The sequence below is a fragment of the Puma concolor genome, chromosome A2, assembly GCF_028749965.1.
Source record: "Puma concolor isolate L17-30 chromosome A2, mPumCon1.1.hap2, whole genome shotgun sequence".
NCBI lineage: Eukaryota > Metazoa > Chordata > Mammalia > Carnivora > Felidae > Puma > Puma concolor.
The window spans coordinates 140,895,501-140,915,640 of NC_141668.1; the positions used below are offsets into that span (position 1 = coordinate 140,895,501).

The 20,140-nt window shown below is 38.6% G+C and overlaps 1 long non-coding RNA gene across 6 annotated transcripts in view; it reads left to right on the forward strand.

Annotated features, from left to right (window-relative positions):
• LOC147583567 (uncharacterized) overlaps positions 1-20,140 on the forward strand; it is a 322,172-nt gene that overhangs the window by 1,894 nt on the left and 300,138 nt on the right. For all 6 annotated transcript variants that reach the window (XR_015248334.1, XR_015248335.1, XR_015248333.1 and 3 more), the window contains exons 2-3: positions 8,299-8,405; positions 16,435-16,530. This is a non-coding gene — a long non-coding RNA (uncharacterized LOC147583567). The remainder of the gene's footprint in view (positions 1-8,298; positions 8,406-16,434; positions 16,531-20,140) is intronic.

Below are 20,140 nucleotides of genomic sequence, written 5' to 3' on the forward strand. Positions count from 1 at the left end.
CTTGTTTGTTTCCTTATACCACCACGAATACAATTTATTACACAGAGGCTACTCTGACAGCCTGGGTCCTGGCATAAGACTGATGAAGACCAGGGGCACCTGGGTGGCTTGGTCTATGAAAGCATCCGACTCTTGATTTAGCTCTAGGTCATGATCTCACGGTTTGTGGGAGCGAGCCCTGCACGGGGCTCTGCGCTGACAGCACAGATCCTGCTTCATGTTTTTTCTTCCTCTCTTCTCTGCCCCTCCCATGCCTGTGCTCGCTGTCTCTCTCTTAAAAATAAGTAAATAAACTTAAAAAAAAAAAACATATTGATGAAGAGCAGAGCAGCAGCTGGACTTTATGAACATGGAACCGAGCAAGAAATGCTTTTGGGGTTGCAAGTACCTGCGACTTTTAAGTCTTGTGACTGCAACGCAATACAACCTGGGGTGATTCATACAAGGATTCACACAGCTAGGAAGTAACTGAACCATGATTCTGCCTGAATCTGTATGACCTCATTGTCCTTGCATCCTTGCTCTTTCCATCACAGTCAACTAGCTTATGGCTATAACATCTCCTGCTTAATGATGATAATTATAATAGCTTATATTAATTCAGTTCTCAGTGCATGCCAGACATTGTGCTGAGTGTTTTAAATACATCATTTAAACCTCACCTCAATCCCCTCTTTTATGGATAGTGCATCCAGGCTTAGAAAGGCTAGCTACCTTGCCCAGGGTCATCTAAACATAAACATCTATAAACATAAATATAAACGTGGCTCTTTCGACAGAGAGAGTGATTTATTTACGCTGTTGCCCACTAGCATTTCATTTGAGCTGGGGAGTGGACACAGCTGAAGTGTGATTATTGAGCCTGTCCCCCAGGTCTTTCTTCACACCCAACATCTCTCCTCGCTAATATGGTGGCAGATTTTTCCAGTCCTCCAAACACCATGTGAAGGAAGCCAGAATCGTGGCAAATGGCAAATGTGTCATAGCTTAGACAACAATTACACATTGTCACAGGATGCTTTTCACGTTCCGGAAATGTATGAGCTTCCGACAGCTGTATCACCAAAATAACCCAGAGTTCCGTATCACATTTGCAATGTTAAATGTTTCGTAGACTTCGGGGTTAGAACCTCTGTCTTCAGACCCAGAGATAACAGTGGGTTCCCTAAAGAACTAGGCTGGGAGAAGTAGGAGGGATGGTGTAAACCCTGCCACAATATCATTCTCAGTGGCTGAGGGTGACACCTTCTCTTCTGCCACAAGACGACAAAAGATAACTTCTTTCTTACTATAACAGATTATTACATTGGCTCAACAATCATGTTAAGTAGGGTGAGGCGTAAGCAATCCATTTTAGTGGCCTGTATTGGTTATGTAAATCAGTTTCCAAATTCTTCTTTTATTTTCGACCAGGGACTTAGGTTGATGAAGACTTTGATGTGCCAAGGCAATTCATTCATTTACTGCCCTGGTTCTCAACAGAGGGAGGTTTGGGTCCTTCCCTCCCCACGGAGACATTTGGCATTGTTTGGAGACACTTTAAGTTGTCACAACTGGGTGGGGGAAGGGGGAGTAGAAAGATGCTATTGGCACCTGCTGGCATCCAAAGTGTCGCGGCCAAGGATACTGCTCAACCTCCTACAATACAAAAGAAAGCTGCGCACGATAAAGATTTTTTCAAAAACTGTCAATAGTGCCTCCGTTGAGAAACCTTGACTTAACAAGTTAGGACTTCAACAAGTAATTCAACAAGTAAGGACTGCATGCTTATTATGTGCTAGTACTGTTCTCGGTACTATAAAGAGCTTGACAAAATCCCTGCCTTCACAGAGTTTACACTGTAGTGGGATATATTATAAATCCAATATGTTCCAGGTCAACATGTGGTAAAACAAGCAAATAAACAAAATTTAAGTTATAAAAACGACCATTTTGACTCTCACAGGGGATCAACATTACAAAAACTGAAGTACCAAACTGCAGTAGATGAACTTGAATTATTCACGCAATTAAATCTTGCTCTCAATAACAGGGAATAAATAACATGCTTGGGTTTCATCTTCCTATATGTCTTCTGGCAAAGAGGAAAAAGTAATTTAAAATTTTATCCATAGCACCTTAATACAGGAGGAAATACTATCCATATGTTATGACCTTTAAAATACCGGAAGTAAGTAATGAGTGGAAGTCAAATGTCATATATTGGACTCTCTGCTTAGGCTGCTAACCTAAACTTTCCAAATCTTTCCTTGACTAGTGAGTACAAAAGCAAAGCCCAATAGCATGTCTCTGTAATTATTTGCTTATAAATTTGGCTTGCATGGGGCTGGTACACGGTCGAGGAGTTGGTGTGGAAATATTTTCAAGAATTCGAATTTTACAATAAGTGGCAGCAATATCTGTCAACACACAGATCAAGTAAAGCCATCTTTATTTATGTTTCAGTCTTACATGGCTGCAACATAGGGGCATTTGGGTGGCTCAGTCAGCTAAGTGTCTGACTCATGATCTCGGCTCAGATTTTGATCGAAGGGTTGTGAGTTCAAACCCTGCTTTGGGCTTTGTGCTGGGCTTGAAGCCTACTTTGAAAAAACTGGCTGAAATACAATATACAAGGATGTGTGCATGTTTACTTGGCTTGAAACTTCATCACAAAATAAGATTTCATAGGCATCTATGGAATTACTAGCATTCAAATAAGATCATTCTTTTTTTATGAAATGTTTACTTATTTATTTTGACAGAGAACGCGTGTGCATGCGCACACACTCATTGGGGTAGGAACAGAGAGAGCGAGAGAGAGAGAGAGAGAGAGAGAAAGAAAGAGAATCCCAAGCAGGCTCCATGCTTAGCATAGAGCCCCATCAGGCTCCATGTCAGGATCATGATATCATGACCTGAGTTGAAATCAAGAGTCAGATGCTTAAGTGACAGCCACCCAGGTGCCCCAGGATCATTCTTAATTAATAATCATAACTGACTGGGGCACCTGGGTGGCTCAGTTGGTTAAGCATCCAACTCTTGGTTTCACTTCAGATCATGATCTCCCGGTTCGTGGGTTCGAGCCCCGCGTCAGGCACTGTGCTGATGTTATGGAGCCTGCTTGGGATTGTCTCCTTCTCTCTCTGCCCTTCCCCTGCTTGTGCATGCTCTCTCTCTCTCAAAAATAAACATTAAAAAAATAATCATAACTGATGCAAAAATTCAAATGTCAAGACTGATGTGGACTCACATCACAAAATGCTTTCACTATTTCTATTTGCATCTTTGTTTTGTTTTTTTTTTTAATTTTTTTTTTAACGTTTTATTTATTTTTGAGACAGAGAGAGACAGAGCATGAACGGGGCAGGGGCAGAGAGAGAGTGAGACACAGAATCGGAAGCAGGCTCCAGGCTCTGAGCCATCAGCCCAGAGCCCTATGAGGGGCCCGAACTCACAGACCGCGAGATCGTGACCTGAGCTGAAGTCGGACGCTCAACCGACTGAGCCACCCAGGCGCCGCTGCATCTTTGTTTTAAACAAAAGATGTCTGTGTAAATATGGCCTGGCTTGAACACATGCAAATTTAGAAGACCAAAATGCATGTCCAAAGATTCACCATTGACCTCAGGGAATACAAATTGCAACAGTAATCATAATAATGACTCTCAGTATTAAGTAGATGTTGGATAGAATGCTAAGTGCCCCTATTGGCATAACTCAGTATCCTCATCAACCTCATAAGTCTTTATCACTTTCTTGCCTTGTGTAGACAAGAAAATACAGCCTCAGAGAAATGCAAAATCTCAGCTAAGCTTTTATAGACAGTAAACAGCAGAGTCATGATTTTTCTCCTACCCTTGTAACTTTCTAAGAAAAAAGATACTATGCAGTTTCCATTGCAAATTTGAAAATGTCACAAGCTTTAGGCAAAAATATTTTTCTTGCTGAAACAAACGAAATGTCTCTGAAGAAATAAAGATGGGTACCATTGTCGACTCCACGTACAACTTCTACCGCTGTTTTTCCATGAACCTAATTAGAAGAAACTCCTCCCCTTCTCAAAGGCTCAATCATTCTAATTATTTTTATCTTTCATCATTAACTGCATTTTCCAAAATGCTCATCCTTCTTGACATTCTTCTTGGATCACTCCCATGTTTTCACAGACTCATAGATCACACCCGCTTTGCGTTAATCTCATGTCACCCACTGCAAGTTTTGAATGACATAAATAAAGCCCAAAGAATGGATACATCTTGACTAAAGTGTTACTGCCTGAAAAAAGGGTCTAGCATAAGAGAGGATTACTCAAATTCTGGAAACAGATTGACTGTGCTCCTCATATCCTGGCTCTACCACTCCCTTGTTATGTGACCTTGAGCAAGGCCCTTAAACTCTTTTCATTTAGCTTCCTTATAGCAAAATGGAGATTAACTGGACATCCAATTGCTTTGTAAGGAGGGATATGTGAGTTTTCACAAGTAAAGGACCCAGAATAATACCTGGCATTAGAGAATCTAGTACAGAAAGCTGCTGAAAAGCCAAGACATAAGACCTACCACAATGGTAGGGAGACAGCCTATGACATTGGCATCCCAAGTGACTGTCATACGCCACGACTTATAAACACTTAAAAATCATTTATTTTCTTCTCTTTTTTTTCTTTTCAAAATTCTCATTTCTTTTTCCTTCAAATGTTTCTTGTCTTTTCCTTTCTCCTTAAACTCCAAGCTTGTCATTTAATCTTGGGGATTTTCTTAGGGGGTTGATAAGAACATTGGTAACATTCTTTTTGGGAGGCTTCCCAATATACATACACTTTCCAAGAACATACAATTCAATGTGAAAGTCTTTTTTTATTTCTTTGATGTTTACAAGTAGAGCTTTGACAGGGATTGTTAGGATGTTCTTAAAAATAGTTTTACTTGGGAATATTTGCAATCTCCAATAATTTTATCCTTGTTTTAGGGAACAGTTACATACATATACTTATAAAACCCTTACAGATGATAAAGATAGGAAAGATCAGATGAATTCTTTCCTATCTTTAATAAAAGTCTGTAATCCAAATTAGACACTACATGCTTGTCATTTTAGTAAATTCTCCAGATGGTCTATAGACCTCATGCCTCAGTATGACAAAATGGCTTTTGTATCTACTCTAAATGAGTCCAAAGAAAACCCCATCCTATTCAACAATTATAACACATTTACTTATTCCTTACCAATATGAACCTTTAAGTCAAAAACAAACTCAGATTAATTCAAACACGAGACATTGGAAAATTGACCCTTTTGTCACTTCATGGTTGTATTCTCTGCTGGCCAAGGTCCTTTCACACAGCTTGACAAGTGTGTGTGAGGGCACTGCTGGACCACACAAACACAAATCCAATACCTAAAATTAGATCTTTACTAAATTACACTGCACTGCACTTTTACACCTGCTTGGCAGATAATACCCAGAAGAAAGGTATAATTACATAGGTTCTTTGGCAGAAATAGAAGACAGGTTAAAACCTAAAAAGTCACTAAAAGAGAAGGAAGGAAGGAAAGACGAGAAACAGAGTGGGGAGGGAGAGAAAGAAGACAGAAAATGAGAGAATCCTTTCCCCAAATCATGGTCAGCAAATATCAACAGCTTTCTTAGAAGTGACTTCTAATGAGGATGTACTATGTGCCAGTCACTGTGATAAGCTTCTTATACCACTACAAATTAGTATTATCCAGAGTTTGCAGATAATGGAACTGAGTCATGGATAAGTTGAAGACTTGCCCAAGTTCATACAGCTAAATGGAAGTGAAGCCAATAATTCTTTTTTTTTTTAATGTTTATTTTAGAGAGAGAAAGAGAGAGCACGTGCACATGAGCAGGGGAGGTGCAGAGAGAGAGGGAGACAGGAAATCTGAAGTAGGCTCTGCACTGGCAGCATAGATCCTGATGCAGGACTTGAACCCGTGAACTGCAAGATCATGACTTAAGCTGAAGTCAGATGCTCAACCTACTGAGCCACTCAGGTGGCCCCGAACCCAATAACTCTTGAGAGCTTGAACTAATTTTATACCTTCTAATTATCCAAAATATAAAATATACATCGATTATCCACATTCTCTTCTTCTTTTTTTTAATTGTGGAAAGAACACGTGTGGATATCCAGGTTTCACAACATCATTTGCTGAAGAAACTGTCCTTTCCCCATTGGGTATTCTTGATAATCTTGTCAAAGATCAGTTAAACATATATGCTTGGGTTTATTTCTGAGCTGTCTACTATGTTCCATTGATCTACGTCTGTCTATATGTCAGTGCAAACTATTTTGATTATTGTAACTTTATATTTTGAAATCAGGAAGTGTGATGCCTTCAGCTTTGTTCTTAAGATTATTTTGGCTATTCAAGATCTCTGTGGTTCCATATGAATTTTAGGATTGTTTTTACTATCTCTGTGAAAAATTCTATTGGGATTTTTTAAAGTTTATTGTTTTGAGGGAGAGAGAGAGAGAACATGAGTGGGGAAGGGTCAGAGAGAGAGAGGGAGAGAGAGAGAGAGAATCCGAAGCAGGCTCTGCACTGTCAGCATGGAGCCCAACGCAGGGCTTGAACCCACAAACTGTGAGATCAATGACCTGGAGCTGAAACCACTCGTAGCCATGAGTCAGGCTACTGAGCCACCCAGGCACCCTGCCATTGAGATTTTGATAGGCATTGTATTGGTTGGAGATTGCCTTGGGCGCTACGGATATTGTTAACATTACTAAATATTCCAGTACACAAATACACATTTCTTTCCATTCATTTATGTCTTCTTTAACTTCTTTCAGTGTTTTGTAATTTTCAGTGTAAAAGTCTTTTACCTGCTTAAGTTTATTCCCAAGTATTCCACACTCTCAATCCTCGTATGTCCTACTAGTTTTCATCTCGCTACTAGTAATTTTTGCAATGTCATTTATTATTGAGAACACTTTTCCCATTTATTTTCAAGATTTCTAAAGGTTTTATTTTAAAGGATTCCTTATTTTACCTTAGTGTTATAGGTTGTTAAGTACAAATGAGGTGATAGGAGCATGTTTGATTAAAAAAATTAATCAAGCCATGAAGAGGCATGGGGGAAACTTAAATGCCTATTAAACATTGGAAGTCAATCGGAAAAGGCAGCACAGTATATGATTCTGGCTATATGACCTACCAGAAAAGGCAAAACTATGGGGACAGTAAAAATGACATTGTTTGCCAGAGATTGTGGTGGAGTAAGGGATGAATAAGTGACACACAGAGGGTTTTTCAAGCAGTGAAAATACTCCATTTGATATCATGTGATGGATACATGTCACTTTACATTTGTCCAAACCTATGTTATATATAGTGCCAAGGATGACTGTAATGTAAACTGTGGACTTTGGGTGATTACAGTGTGTCAGTGTAATGTCATCAATTGTAAAAATTCTACCATTCAGGTAGTAGCAGATGATAATAAAGGAAGCTATGCTTGTGTTGGGGTAGAGAGTATATAGGAAATCTCTGTCCCTTCTGTGCAATTTTGCTGTAACCTAAAACTTCCCTGAAGAGAAAAATAGTCTTAATTAAAAAAAAAAAAAAAAAAAAGATCTAGCAACCATAGGTTAACATCCTGAAGTTAAAACAAACAAAAAAAAGTCCATCATTACTTAGTGCTTTTATTTTACTAGCCAGGGACCCATCATACTCAATGATAGAATAACAAATAACACAATTTTCTGCAACTCTTCGAGTAGTGAAATGAATATGGGATTACTTTTTCCTTAGCATGATCTATAAATTAAGCAAGAGAAATGTAATTCTCTCTGCATGGCTTTATTTCTATATGAAGATTAATTAAAGGTAATGTTTTTTTTTTTTTGTTTTATGTATATTTTGTGTGCATTTGTGTTCATGAGAGCTTATGAAGAGAAAATATAAGCACATTAACACTCTGATATCCTTTCTTCTCTTTATGTTACGCATATTTATAAAAGTAATACACATAAAACTTCAAATAATCTAGAACTACCTAAGGTAAGATTTTTTTTCCCACCTCCTACTTCCATTGCTTACAGGAATATACAATTTTCTATATAGAAGTATATGTATGTGAATATATGTATATGCATATGTATAAGAATATATTTTAAAAATATAATGTATATATCTATTTCAAATGACGCATATATGCTATAATTAATAAAAGTGAGTTAATACCATGTATATTATTACACAACCTACTTTTTTCACTTTAAATTTTAATAGGGTTTTTTCCTTGTCTCCACATACCAATCTATGTCCTTTTTTTCTTGTGGCCAGGTGGGATCCATATATGATGACAAGAGCTATAGCGGCCAGCTTGGAGTCAAGGATGAAGGTCATATCTGGAGGATGATAGCATCATCTGATCTTTGATCTGTTACAAGGTAGTACTTTTTTCATGCCATTATGTTTTGGAGTTTGTTAGATTGCCTTAGACTGTACCCTAGTGAAATGTCCCTCATTGCTCAGTTCCAGTGGCATCTATTCTGGGAAGCCTAGATTTCCACTTCCTTCAGTCATAAACCAATCAGAACTGGCCACTCATATCCCAGTGCTCTTTTCACCTTGAAAATGTTTCTTTCAGCTTATAATTCTCTGGTTTTATTCTACTTCTTGTGATGTAATGTCTGATGTTAACAAAGAAACCTGTCTAATATTCCAGACTAAGTTAGGTGCCTTTGTCCTGTGCTATCTTAATACCCTCTACTTCTGTATAACAATTATGATCCAATTTACCTTGTCACTGTTTACCTGCCCACTATATTATGTAAGCTCCACATGGCAGAATCTTGGCTGCCTCCTGTATCTCCAACTTCGACAGGAAATGTGGCACATCATAGGCTCACAGAAAATGCTTATTGGATAAATAAATGGTCTCCTTAAAGGTAGGAAATATAGATCAATCATATTTGTAGCCCATTCATTGCTAAGTCTGGTGTCTGGCACCCCTTTGGTGGCCCATAAATGTAGAATGCAACAAACTAGGTTTGAATGGGATGCTATTGGAAAAGATAGGATGGGCTTAAAACATCAGTTCCGCAAAGGGCCGCGGGTAGGTATTTTTGGTGAACAGGATCTTCAAAAGTCTTGCAAAAAGTCTTGTAAAAGACTTACCTGCCAGTGTTTCCATCAATACATACATTAACATTTCTTTATTTCTGAGAAATAATCACTGGAAGTAACAGTAAAAAAAAGAACCAGACAGGAATGGCTGTTACATAAATTCTAAGATGAGTCTTCTGTACCTTAAAAGCAGTTGTGTGACTTTTCATTTCAACTCGAAACCTCACACCCACCTTTCCATGGTCAAGCATTTGTGAGCAAATTCATCATTAGTTAATTTCTTTAGGTATGGGGAAAGAGGTTCTACTTACACAAATGGGTTAGAATGGGATCATGAGTAACTTGTTATATCACCTGCAGGAAATTACTTCCCATCTGATGCCAATATACTATTGTACTTTGATCACAAACTCCACATGTCCCCCAGGCTCTTTGCTTCTTACACACACACACATGTTAATGATTACTGTCTGATTGTTTTCTCCACATTCACATGTGTAGTATCTTGTTTTCTTCACATTCACCACGTGGGTAATATGTTGTGAGCTCAGTGAATATGGAGATGAACCCCTGTTTGGGGTTCTTGTCTCCTCCCGGACATTAGCCTCTCTCATATTCAGTTCTGCGTCAGCTCTCTTGCTGGACAAGAGAGAACTCCAAACTCATAGTCTGCAACACATAAGCAAATCATATCCTAGATTATTAAGAAAACAGAATTTATGCTTATATTTGGGGAAATAGATAAATGGGATACTTAAATATGTAAATGGTTTCTCATTTATTATCATTAAAATTATTTGAAAAATACCTTCACAAATATGTTGTATATGAAAATTATATAGAAATTGAGAGAAATATCTAGGGTTGATATGCTAAGTGAAATAAGTCACACAAAGACAAATGCCACATGATTTCATTTATATGTAGAATCTAAAGAAATCAAGCAAAGTAAAAAACCCAGACTTTTAAATACAGAGAACAAACTGGTGGTTGCCAGAGGGGTGGGGGTAGGGGATGGGCAAAATAGGTAAAGGGGCTTAAGAGGTACAGACTTCTAGCTATAGAATAAATAAGTCACAGAAATGAAAAGTACAGCATAGGGAATATAGTCAATAATATTGTAATAACTGTATGGTGGCAGATGGTGAAAACATTTTAAAAAAAAGAAATTTCTAGGTTGACACAGTGAAGAAACTTCAAAAAATAACATATTTGGGACATTTACTTTGAATCCTCAACAGTTCTATTCAACTCCCCCATATGAAAACAGGTTGATATTAAGTTCTCTAAATTTTCCATATTTTCCACAAATATTTGTATATAAACAGAAGTGATCACAAACACATGTGTTGTATGTATCCAGAATAGATTGACTGATGTGATCAGTACTCTGCAACATGAAATGGAAATTTCCTTAATATCACCCAGGCCTCTCCTTTTGCTGTCTACATGTCATGTAGTCCTTGACCAGTATCTTCCTCTTTCAGAAGGCTCTGTGGGAGCTCTCAGCCCTCACTTATGACTTGGCATATAGAATCATGAATTACATTCTATGCTCATTTTATTTGCTTATTTATATGAAGATTGATTATTCCACAGTGTGAAATAATGAACATTCAAGTGATGGGAAATCTGAATTTGTGAAACCATTTGTGGAGGTATTGACTGTTTCGGATTATTTCCACTGAAATGGATGATACTGAACAAATTGCCTTATTTTTTTGTCTCCCATGATTGCCCCAGGCCCCTGAAAGAAACCTCAGACATGATTTTGAATTGCGCTCTCAACAAAAAGTTACAGGTTATTTACAATTTTGATTCTGAAATTTGTAATTTCCAGTCTCATTTAATAATCAAAGTAGCAAAACTGAGTAAAAGTTAAATCTTTCCCTAAGCCCAAACCAACATGGCGGAGGATGTCCTCTCTCCTCCTCTCTCCCTTGCTAACAGGTTTCTGGCAGAAATGAAGAGGGGTCAGTGTCAGTGAGTAGAAAGGCTCCTAGTTGACTGATACTGTTGTAAATTGGCTTCGTTCCCTCTCAGCCTGGAAGACTTTCTCTTTTTCAGAAAGACACTCCCAATCCCTACCATCAGGGACCACTCACCTGGCTGTCATTGACCTAAGGTGTGTGCTCCTGCCTCCACTGGTAACGTATTCCCTTTGCAGCTTCTTAGGAAACTGGCAGCCCCAGGAGGCTAAGAGGATCCATTACTGTAATGTAACATGTAATGTACATGTAACTGATCCATTACATGTGGCTTATGGGTGGTCTACAGAAAAAAACTTGTGAATCCTTTTCCCCAATAAACTTTGAGAGAGCAGCTCACCCAGAGTTTCCATCTTTGACTTTAACATCTCTACCATTAGTTAACCCAGTATATTTCTCAGCAAGTAGCCATACACCAGCACACTTTCTCCAACTGCTGGGTACACACATTGAGCTCCACGTTCATGTCTGTAGGTTTTCAGTGAGCTCAGTGCAGGTCTGTAGTTTCATGCATCAGCTCTTAAAGCATCCCAGGAGAGCCCAGGGCCATAGTATAACTTTCGTGGGCCCTAAGCGACTTGCCTTCCTGGCTCTTTCTTTTCAAAAACATACTAAAACTTGTATTTTATAACTGCATTGGCGTAAAGATGAATATAATCCAGACTGGATCATATAAATTTTTTCTTCTGATTTTTAAAGGATACTGAAACATTTTTATGAGCCTCTTCATGCTTCCTAGGCATTGTGCCCCTGGCCTGAGTGGAGAAGCCAGCCCTGAGTAAACCTGCATAGATTTAACCAATATATTGAACAAGTGAGACTCAGGAGGATGTTGTAACATAATTTTATTTTTTTATTTCCTCCTACTAACAATTTATTGAGCACCTATCACGTACTAGGCACTGTATTAATAAACACAACAGGCACCTGTTGTTTTCAGCATTTGAATATTGTCAGATAGGTGATATAAAGGTAGTGAAAAAAATAACAGGGCAATAGTGCTAAAAAAAAAAAAGAAAAGAAAGAAAAAGGAAAAGAAACCACAAATGCTTGGACACATTTATGTAATAGATTCTACTCTTGTCTGGGCCAAGCCCCACCTGGGGGAACATGGGCATGTACTTGATAAGATATAGTTGGTATAGTTGGTAAGATATAGTTGTGTTTCCTTTCGCATTAATAATGAGTATGGCAAGGGGTGCCTGGGTGGCTCAGTCAGTTGAGCATCCGACATCGGCTCAGGTCATGATCTCACAGTTCGTGAGTTCAAGCCCCACGTCGGGCTCTGTGCTGACAGCTCAGAGCCTGGAGCCTGCTTCGGATTCTGTGTCTCCCTCTCTCTGCCCCTTTCCCGCTCATGCTCTCTCAGAAAATGAATAAACGTAAAAAAAAATGAGTATGGCAAAGTCTGTGTCCACTTGGATGGGGAGCTCTGGTTTGGGTCTCTGCAGCATCTGTGAACTTTGGCCAGGTACGCTAGAGTCCGTGTTTCTAGACTCAGTTTCTTCATTAGTAAAAAAAAAAAAAAAAAAGAAAGAAAAAAAAAAAGAGAAAGAAAGAAAGAGAGAAAGAAAGACTAGAAGAGAAAAGAAAAGAAAAGTTTAGGGGCACCTGGGTGTCTCAGTTGGTTGAGTGTCCAACTCTTAATTTTAGCTCAGGTCATGATCCCAGGGTCGTGGGATCAAACCTTGCGTCCAGCTCCATGCCAAGCATAGAGCCTGCGTAAGATTCTCTCTCTCTCTTTCTCTCTTTCTCTCCCTCTCTCTCTCCCTTCCTGCCTCCTTCTCTCTTTCTCTACCCCTCACCCATGTGTGCGTACGGTCTCTTTCTCAAAATAAAATAAAATAATTTTTTAAAAATTTTAAGAGAAGTTGTCTCTAATGCCCCTGCTGCTCCATAACAATTAAGGAAGTGAGGTAAAATATATTTTTAAGTATTGATAAATCTGATTTAAGTCCATTAAGTGGACACGCACTCTGACTAAATATTATTTCTTGGAGCAAAAGAAACATCTCATTTATTCAGGAACTGTCTGTTGAATGTTCTACTCCACACAAATGTACCAGGGAGTGGGGTTACAAGAGTGAATGCATCAGGCAGGTTCCCAGCCCACGTGGAATGTAGAAGTTCGGTGATCAAATACCTTGTCCTCTTCTCTACTTGCTGGTATACTGAATATCATGGACGCAGAAGTATTTGTCACTGGCTAGAAGATAATTGTAGTTCTTATACCGATTCTTCAGATTAAAAAGGAAAAGAAATTTTGTTTTGTTTTGTTTTAAACAGCACAAATTTCAGTTGAAGAGTGTCATTGGAAACCAAACTGCCGCTGTATACTGTATACTTAAGAATGCATATGAATTATATCTATGAGTTTGAATAGCTCCTGTGTCTTCCTTGGAAGAAGATACCTGTTTGGTCAATAAGCCAGTAATGTGCCCTCCACTGAATTTTAAACATTTCTATATTTTCTGTTAGAGAGGAAGGGCTTTTCTTACAGGGCAGAACTGGGTTTTGTGTTAAATGGCTAAGTACCACTTACATTTACATTACAAAAAATATTAGACTCTACTTAGCATTCAGTTCTGAGACACAATAAAAAAATACGCATACTCCTGCTATGTGCTGATAGGAGTTGTTTTGGCTTTTAATAAAATTACTTTTTACTTAGAGCACTTCCTCTTAAAAGCTCAAAGATTCACCGCATGCTTAATGGGCATGTGCAACTTTATCTGGAATAATTTTTTCAAAAAGACCTCAAGTCCGGAGAGACTTTCTCATGTATTATTATTTTGCTTAAATTCAAGCATCATGTTGATCACATATCTTCTAATCGTTCCATATTTGTTGCACAGATTACTGAGTTCCTTCACCTTTTAACCTGCCCACCATCAGATAAAATCTCTATTCATATTTTTCTCATTTTATGGAACCCCTGTGTCTTTTGCCCTCAATCAGCTATTCCAGGCTCTAAATTATGAAGGATGTGGAGTGGTTTTTTTTGTTTTTAAGTTTATTTATGAACAAGAGACAGTGTGTGCTTGTGCATGAGGAGGGAAGGGGCAGAGAGAGAGGGAGAGAGAGAATCCCAAACAGGCTCTGTGCTGTCAGGGCAGAGCCCAGTGTGGGGCTTGACACGGGCTCGACGTGGGGTGTGATCCCACCAACTGTGAGATCATGACCTGAGCCAAAATCCAGAGTGGGAGGCCCAACTGACTGAGCCACCAAGGCACCCCTGAAGGATGTGGAGTTTTATATGTGCTAATCGCAAGTAGAGACAGAACAGCAGAATCGCTGTGGTTTGTCTTTGAAGACCAAAAGATAACATGTAAAAGCTATGTGACTTTGGGCAAATTACTTAATCTCTCTTTGTTTTAGTTGTCTGTAAGATTAGGACATATTAATAGAAAATACACCTCATGTGGTTGTTTGAAGATGTGGCAGTTTTGAAACACGACCCCCAAATTCTTTGACACTTTTCTCATCAAAGTGTGAAGCTGATGTTCCCTTCTATTTAATTTAGCTTTAGGGCTACCTTGTCAATGGGATACATTGTGTCACGTTCTGAACTCTTAAGAAACTAGAAGCTTCTGCTTCTCTCTTGTTTTACTAACCAACACAGCTGCCCAGTCAAGTGAGAAGTCCTAGAAGCTCATGGCCAAACTCACCTGGAGAGGAGTGATCATGAAATATGGGGGACATAGTTCAGCCCATAACACCTAGGTTGCTTCTACATATCCTACAATGCAAAGGACAATCTCCTCCTTGCTAGACATACACACAATAAAGGAGTACCTGGCCCAAAATTTGAACAAGGGCAAGACTCTGGTCTAGAGCCTTGGGTTAGCACAAAACAGGGGCTCAATAAATTTTTACTGAATAATGAATGTGTGGCTAAAAATACATAACTGAAACAAAGTTTGATAAAATGGTGCTTCCCTGACTACATATCATAAACTCTGATATTTTCTTTTCTATATTCTTAATGGTTGCACCCACTAAATTGGTTTTTAAAATCCTGTAGTTCCATATTTAAAAAGTTATGATATATAGAATGCTACCACCATGAGTCATTAGACTGATTTTTAACAGGGAGGCTAAAATTCATTCATCAAAATTATTATTTTAAAGTAGCCTGGTAGGAAGGCAGTACAGTTGTTCAAATGATGCTGCAGACTTTCAAGAGTTTCAGGGCACCTGGGTGGCTCAGTTGGTTGAGTCCGACTTTCAATTTCAGCTCAGGTCATGAAACTCATGGTTTGTGAGATTGAGCCCCAGTGACAGTGTGGAGCCTGCTTGGGACACACACTCTCTCTCTCTCTCTCTCTCTCTGCCCCGCCCCAACTCATGTGTGCACTTGAGTGCACTCTCTCAAAATAAATAAATAAACATTTAAAAAAGAATTTATTTGGGGGAATAGACATTCTTTCCTTCAGAGTTTGTGGAACAATCATGTTATTTTATAGTACCCCACTTGTTTTTTAATTGTAAATTTATTATCTCAATTGAACAACTGTCTTACCATACTTGACTCTAAATGGCCTTTAGCTGCTATTAAAATTTAAATCCACCCTCAAATGGTGATTACTTGGCACCTGTTACAACAATCAAAATAATATGCTATCCGTTCTAACAGCAATTCAAAACAATGGCTTACAAAACAGTTTTCGTGGCTTAGAATAACTGCAGGATGACTTTGAAGGTAGCCATTCTTTTCTGCATATTTAAGTTCTGGTGATATGTTCAGTGTCTATTACCTACATGTATGACCATAGGCTAGGGCATATGAAAATGTATGACTTTGCCCAGTTCTTCAAATCATATGTCCTTGTTCTGATTATCAACACATTTTAAGAAAAACTTTTTGTAGTTTTGTGGTGAGAAAAATTGCGTGTTGACTTTTACGGAAACGATGGAGAAAGAGTTGTTTTCCTTAAAGGCACATTGCAACACCCTTTGTCACTGAAAAAAGAAAACCAAATGAGTTCTCTTTGACAGCTTTATGCCACACTCAAAAGATATTTAAGACCCATATTTTCATCCTTTATTCTGAAATTATTGAAATAAATGCTACATAAATGGAATTCTAATTCAATGTAATGGATCACAAAACATGCTATAAAGATGAAAAGGATATTTTATTATGCATTATAAATATGTTTTATAACAGTAATATATGCTCTTGGTTTAAAAGAAATCTTTAGAAAGTGGTATAAAATGAAAAGTCTCAGTGTCTAGAAGAAATCAGTTACTCATTTCTTTCATATCCTTGAAACATTTAGCACATACAACATTTTTATGCAAATGAAGGTGTACTTTCAAATTGTTTTTTCCCTCTTTTAATGTAAAATTTATCTTGCAGATCTCACATTGGAGCATATTTGCTTGCCTCATTATTTTCCATACGTATTACTCCATGGTATGTGAAGTGAGAGACTGTCTCATTCCAATAACTAAGGTAAGGAAGACGTTCAATTATCTTTATTTCTCTTTAGCTCAACTTAATTTCATCTCAAGATTCAATTCCCATGGGTGGCCAAAAACGGAATCTCTGCTACTTCAGGGTTTTTCTGCATGGCATTTATCTGAGTTCCATGAGACGTATGTAGAGCAGAAGTCCTAAGACATGAATGTGGCATCTAACAAGATGTTGTCTTGTTGTTGTCATTCTGTGCTGACAGATGCTAAGATGTCTACTGTTCCCCCTGGTCCTCAAGCGCTGCTCCATGTAGATCTCTGTTGATCATCCCTGACTCCTACTCCAATTCCCTTAGATACTTTGGATCTCCCTGATGTGTCTACGCCACTCTCAGACACACGGGATTACTGAACCATGCTGGCATTTGGGAGCCATTCCTTCCTATTCTGTTTTTTCAACACTATGTCAGGATGCTGTCAAAATTGGTGGTCATGGGAGTTGGCTGGGGGTGGGGGTAGATTCTAGTCCCATGCAGGCCTCTATCTAAGAGGCAGGTTTTCTTTTCTCTTAGACTCAGCAAAATGATCTGTAGCTTTTGTTACTAACCGTCCCTGGATTCAGCCTGTAATGGAAGGCTCCTTTCTAGTGCACATACATGCTCCTCCTGTAACTCCTTCCCTTTTCCCAACCCAGGAAGTTTTTATCTTGGAGGGCAGATAAATAGGTTTCTCTTGTTTACTGCACAAGCTTCTAAATATCAGGGTCTAGGCATTTGAAACTCAAAAGCCAAATGTTCTCTACGTATTTGTCATTTGGATTCTGCTGTGCCATTTGTCCCCTGAAGCAAGGGACCCACTACACCAGGTGAAAAAGATAATCAGTCTTACCCCCAAAACAGGTAATATTACGAAATGTTATCTCGTCACATGTATATATGTCCTATTTGTGAAATATAGGTAGTAATTTCTGTTGTTCCATTGATTGCTGTTGCTGTTGTTATAAGCCACATTAACCATCTTTGTCCATTAGCTTGAAAATTTATGGAAGAATATTGACAATATAAGTCCTAGCTTTGGAATTCCCAGGAGAAAGTGCAAGGGAAAGTATCATTTAAATACTGATGGATAGGACAACATTTCCCCTCTGGAAAGGTTATACCACCACAATCTTGTGCAGAAGTGCATACTTGTCAAAAATAAATAAAATAAAATAAAATAAAATAAAATAGTAAAATAAAATAAAATTAAATTAAATTAAATTAAATTAAATTAAATTAAAAAGTTCTGCTTCTCCATAGCTTTAGCCACTAGGATTTTATCACATATTTAAGTTTTTTCAGTCTGTTAACTGCAAGTATTATTTCCTGGTTTTTTGATTTTCCACCTTTAATTCAAAGAGAGTTTGGGGCACCTGGGTGGCTTAGTCTGTTGAGTATCCGACTTCGGCTCAGGTCATGATCTCACGGTCCATGAGTTCGAGCCCCGCGTCGGGCTCTGTTCTGACAGCTCAGAGCCTGGAGCCTGCTTCAGATTCTGTGTCTCCCTCTGTCTCTCTGCCCCTCCCCAGCTCATGGTCTGTCTCTCAAAAATGAATAAACATTAAAAAAATTATTAAAAAACCAAAAACAAAAGAAATTGAACATATTCTCACATTGTTTTAGCCCTTTGCACCTTATGTTCCCTAAAATGCTTATTGACATGAAAAAGATTGTGTTAAATAATCCTAAGGTGGTTTAAATAGAATCTTTTTAAGAGTTACATATTTGTTTATTTTTGTTTTGGGAAATGGATTACATAGAATTTAATGCAACTATTTCCCAGTCTCTACTTCATTTGACAGCAAATAAATATTATATAGGGTTAAGAACAAAAGAAAAGTGAAAATGAAAAACTGAGTCACCAACACACAGCTAATAATTATGCTCTGACTGTGTTGTAATATCTCCACACTGGAAAGAAAAAGCTAGTTCTTACCAGGATGGTGTTTGTCCCAAGGGTCACATGTTAGCAGCCATGAGAGCTAACAAAGTCAGTAAATGTCCCATGAGCATGTGTAATTATGCAAAGATCCCAGTAACTGATTAGTACAATGGATTTTGGTCTCAATGCAGGTGATTGCATCGTGTCCATTTCACATGTCCTGTGCTGTCACTGCTTCCGAGTTTCCACTAGAGTAGATTTGGTGCCATGTAGGAACTTCAGGAGGAATAAATGAGGCCTGATTGCCAACTGCATGATTAGTTTTTCCACACCTTAATTATGTAACATCCAAAATATCTGACTTTTCAGTCTTCAGATCTTCTTCATGCCCATTTCGTATATTTCTTACTTCATACTTACTTGTATCTTACCAAAATTAGCATACTGTCTTCCAGCTAGCAAGTGCCTTACAATATGCATAACTCCTTAGAACCACCATGCTGCCCCTTTATCTTGATAATTGCTACCATGCCCTGAAGCCATACTATGTGCCAGGCAACTCTCCTGGCTAATTGTCATCCACCCCCATTTTACAAACAGAGCCAGAGGCTCAGAAAAGGCTGAACAACTTGCCCAGAGTCAAAATCCAGTAAATTCCAGAATCAGTTCTGGGGGTTCTGATAAATTCTGCAAGGTTAAAAGGAGGGAGATTTTTAACATGAGCTGGGCAATTTCTCAGAATAGACTTTGCTACTTAACAGCTAGCCACACCAAGGCCTCCTGTACATTGCTTTGCCTCTGGGCAGCTAGCTGTTCCTTCAGTGCTCTGACCAGTTCTGTTTAATCCTGTTTAAAAATTCTAAAGATGAGTAAGGCAGCCTGTGTTACCTGACCCTCTGACAATTTTTCAAACTTGGACAAAGGCGCCTTAGGAGGAATAGACTAGATTCCTGATTCTCCACCCCACCTTTGGACTCATTTCCCCCATGGAAATGGTTCTGGAGGGATCATTTCTCTGCTTTCTGCTTCTTCAGTCACCCCTCACAGTCTTCAGACACTTCATCTCACCGTATTTAGCTGACTTACAGAGTGAGCTTGGAAAGGGGCTTTTCCCTCAAAAGAGAAAGAATGGAATTTGGAAAGAAGGGATTGAGAGACCATTAATCCTGTGAAGGAGGCTCATTGGTAGTGGAGGTGTTGGAGTTAGATCTGGATAATGGAGCCCTTGAAAATATCTCAAGAACACAGGAGTTTGAGAAAAGCAATGCTCTTCAGGTAAATGTAAATTGAACAACTTTTCGGGATAGCACTTTGGCCAGATTGTCACAATCCATAGCCAGAGACCTCAGCCACTGAATTCCATGCCTCATAACTCAGCCCAAAGCAAGCCTGAAAGTCTAGCCCCTCATTATCCTTATGAAAAGTAATTTTATTTGGGGGTTTAAAACAGGGAGAGTAGCCCTCTAATGACCTGGAGGCTTTAGACTGCAGTGACCGATTTAATATCCTCGTTTTGCAAAACCTAAGGTTCACGAAGGTAAAGCAGCTTGTCCAGGACAACCCAGAAAAAGAAATATTTCTGCTTACATTATGATTTTTGACTACTATTAGAAGAACATTCCAGTTTAACATTTGTGATCCATTTAATACATAAATGTTGCAGAAAATTCAAGTGTCCCTGAGAAGCATTTTCCCGTTTGAGAGCTAACACTTCCTGAACTAAACACAAT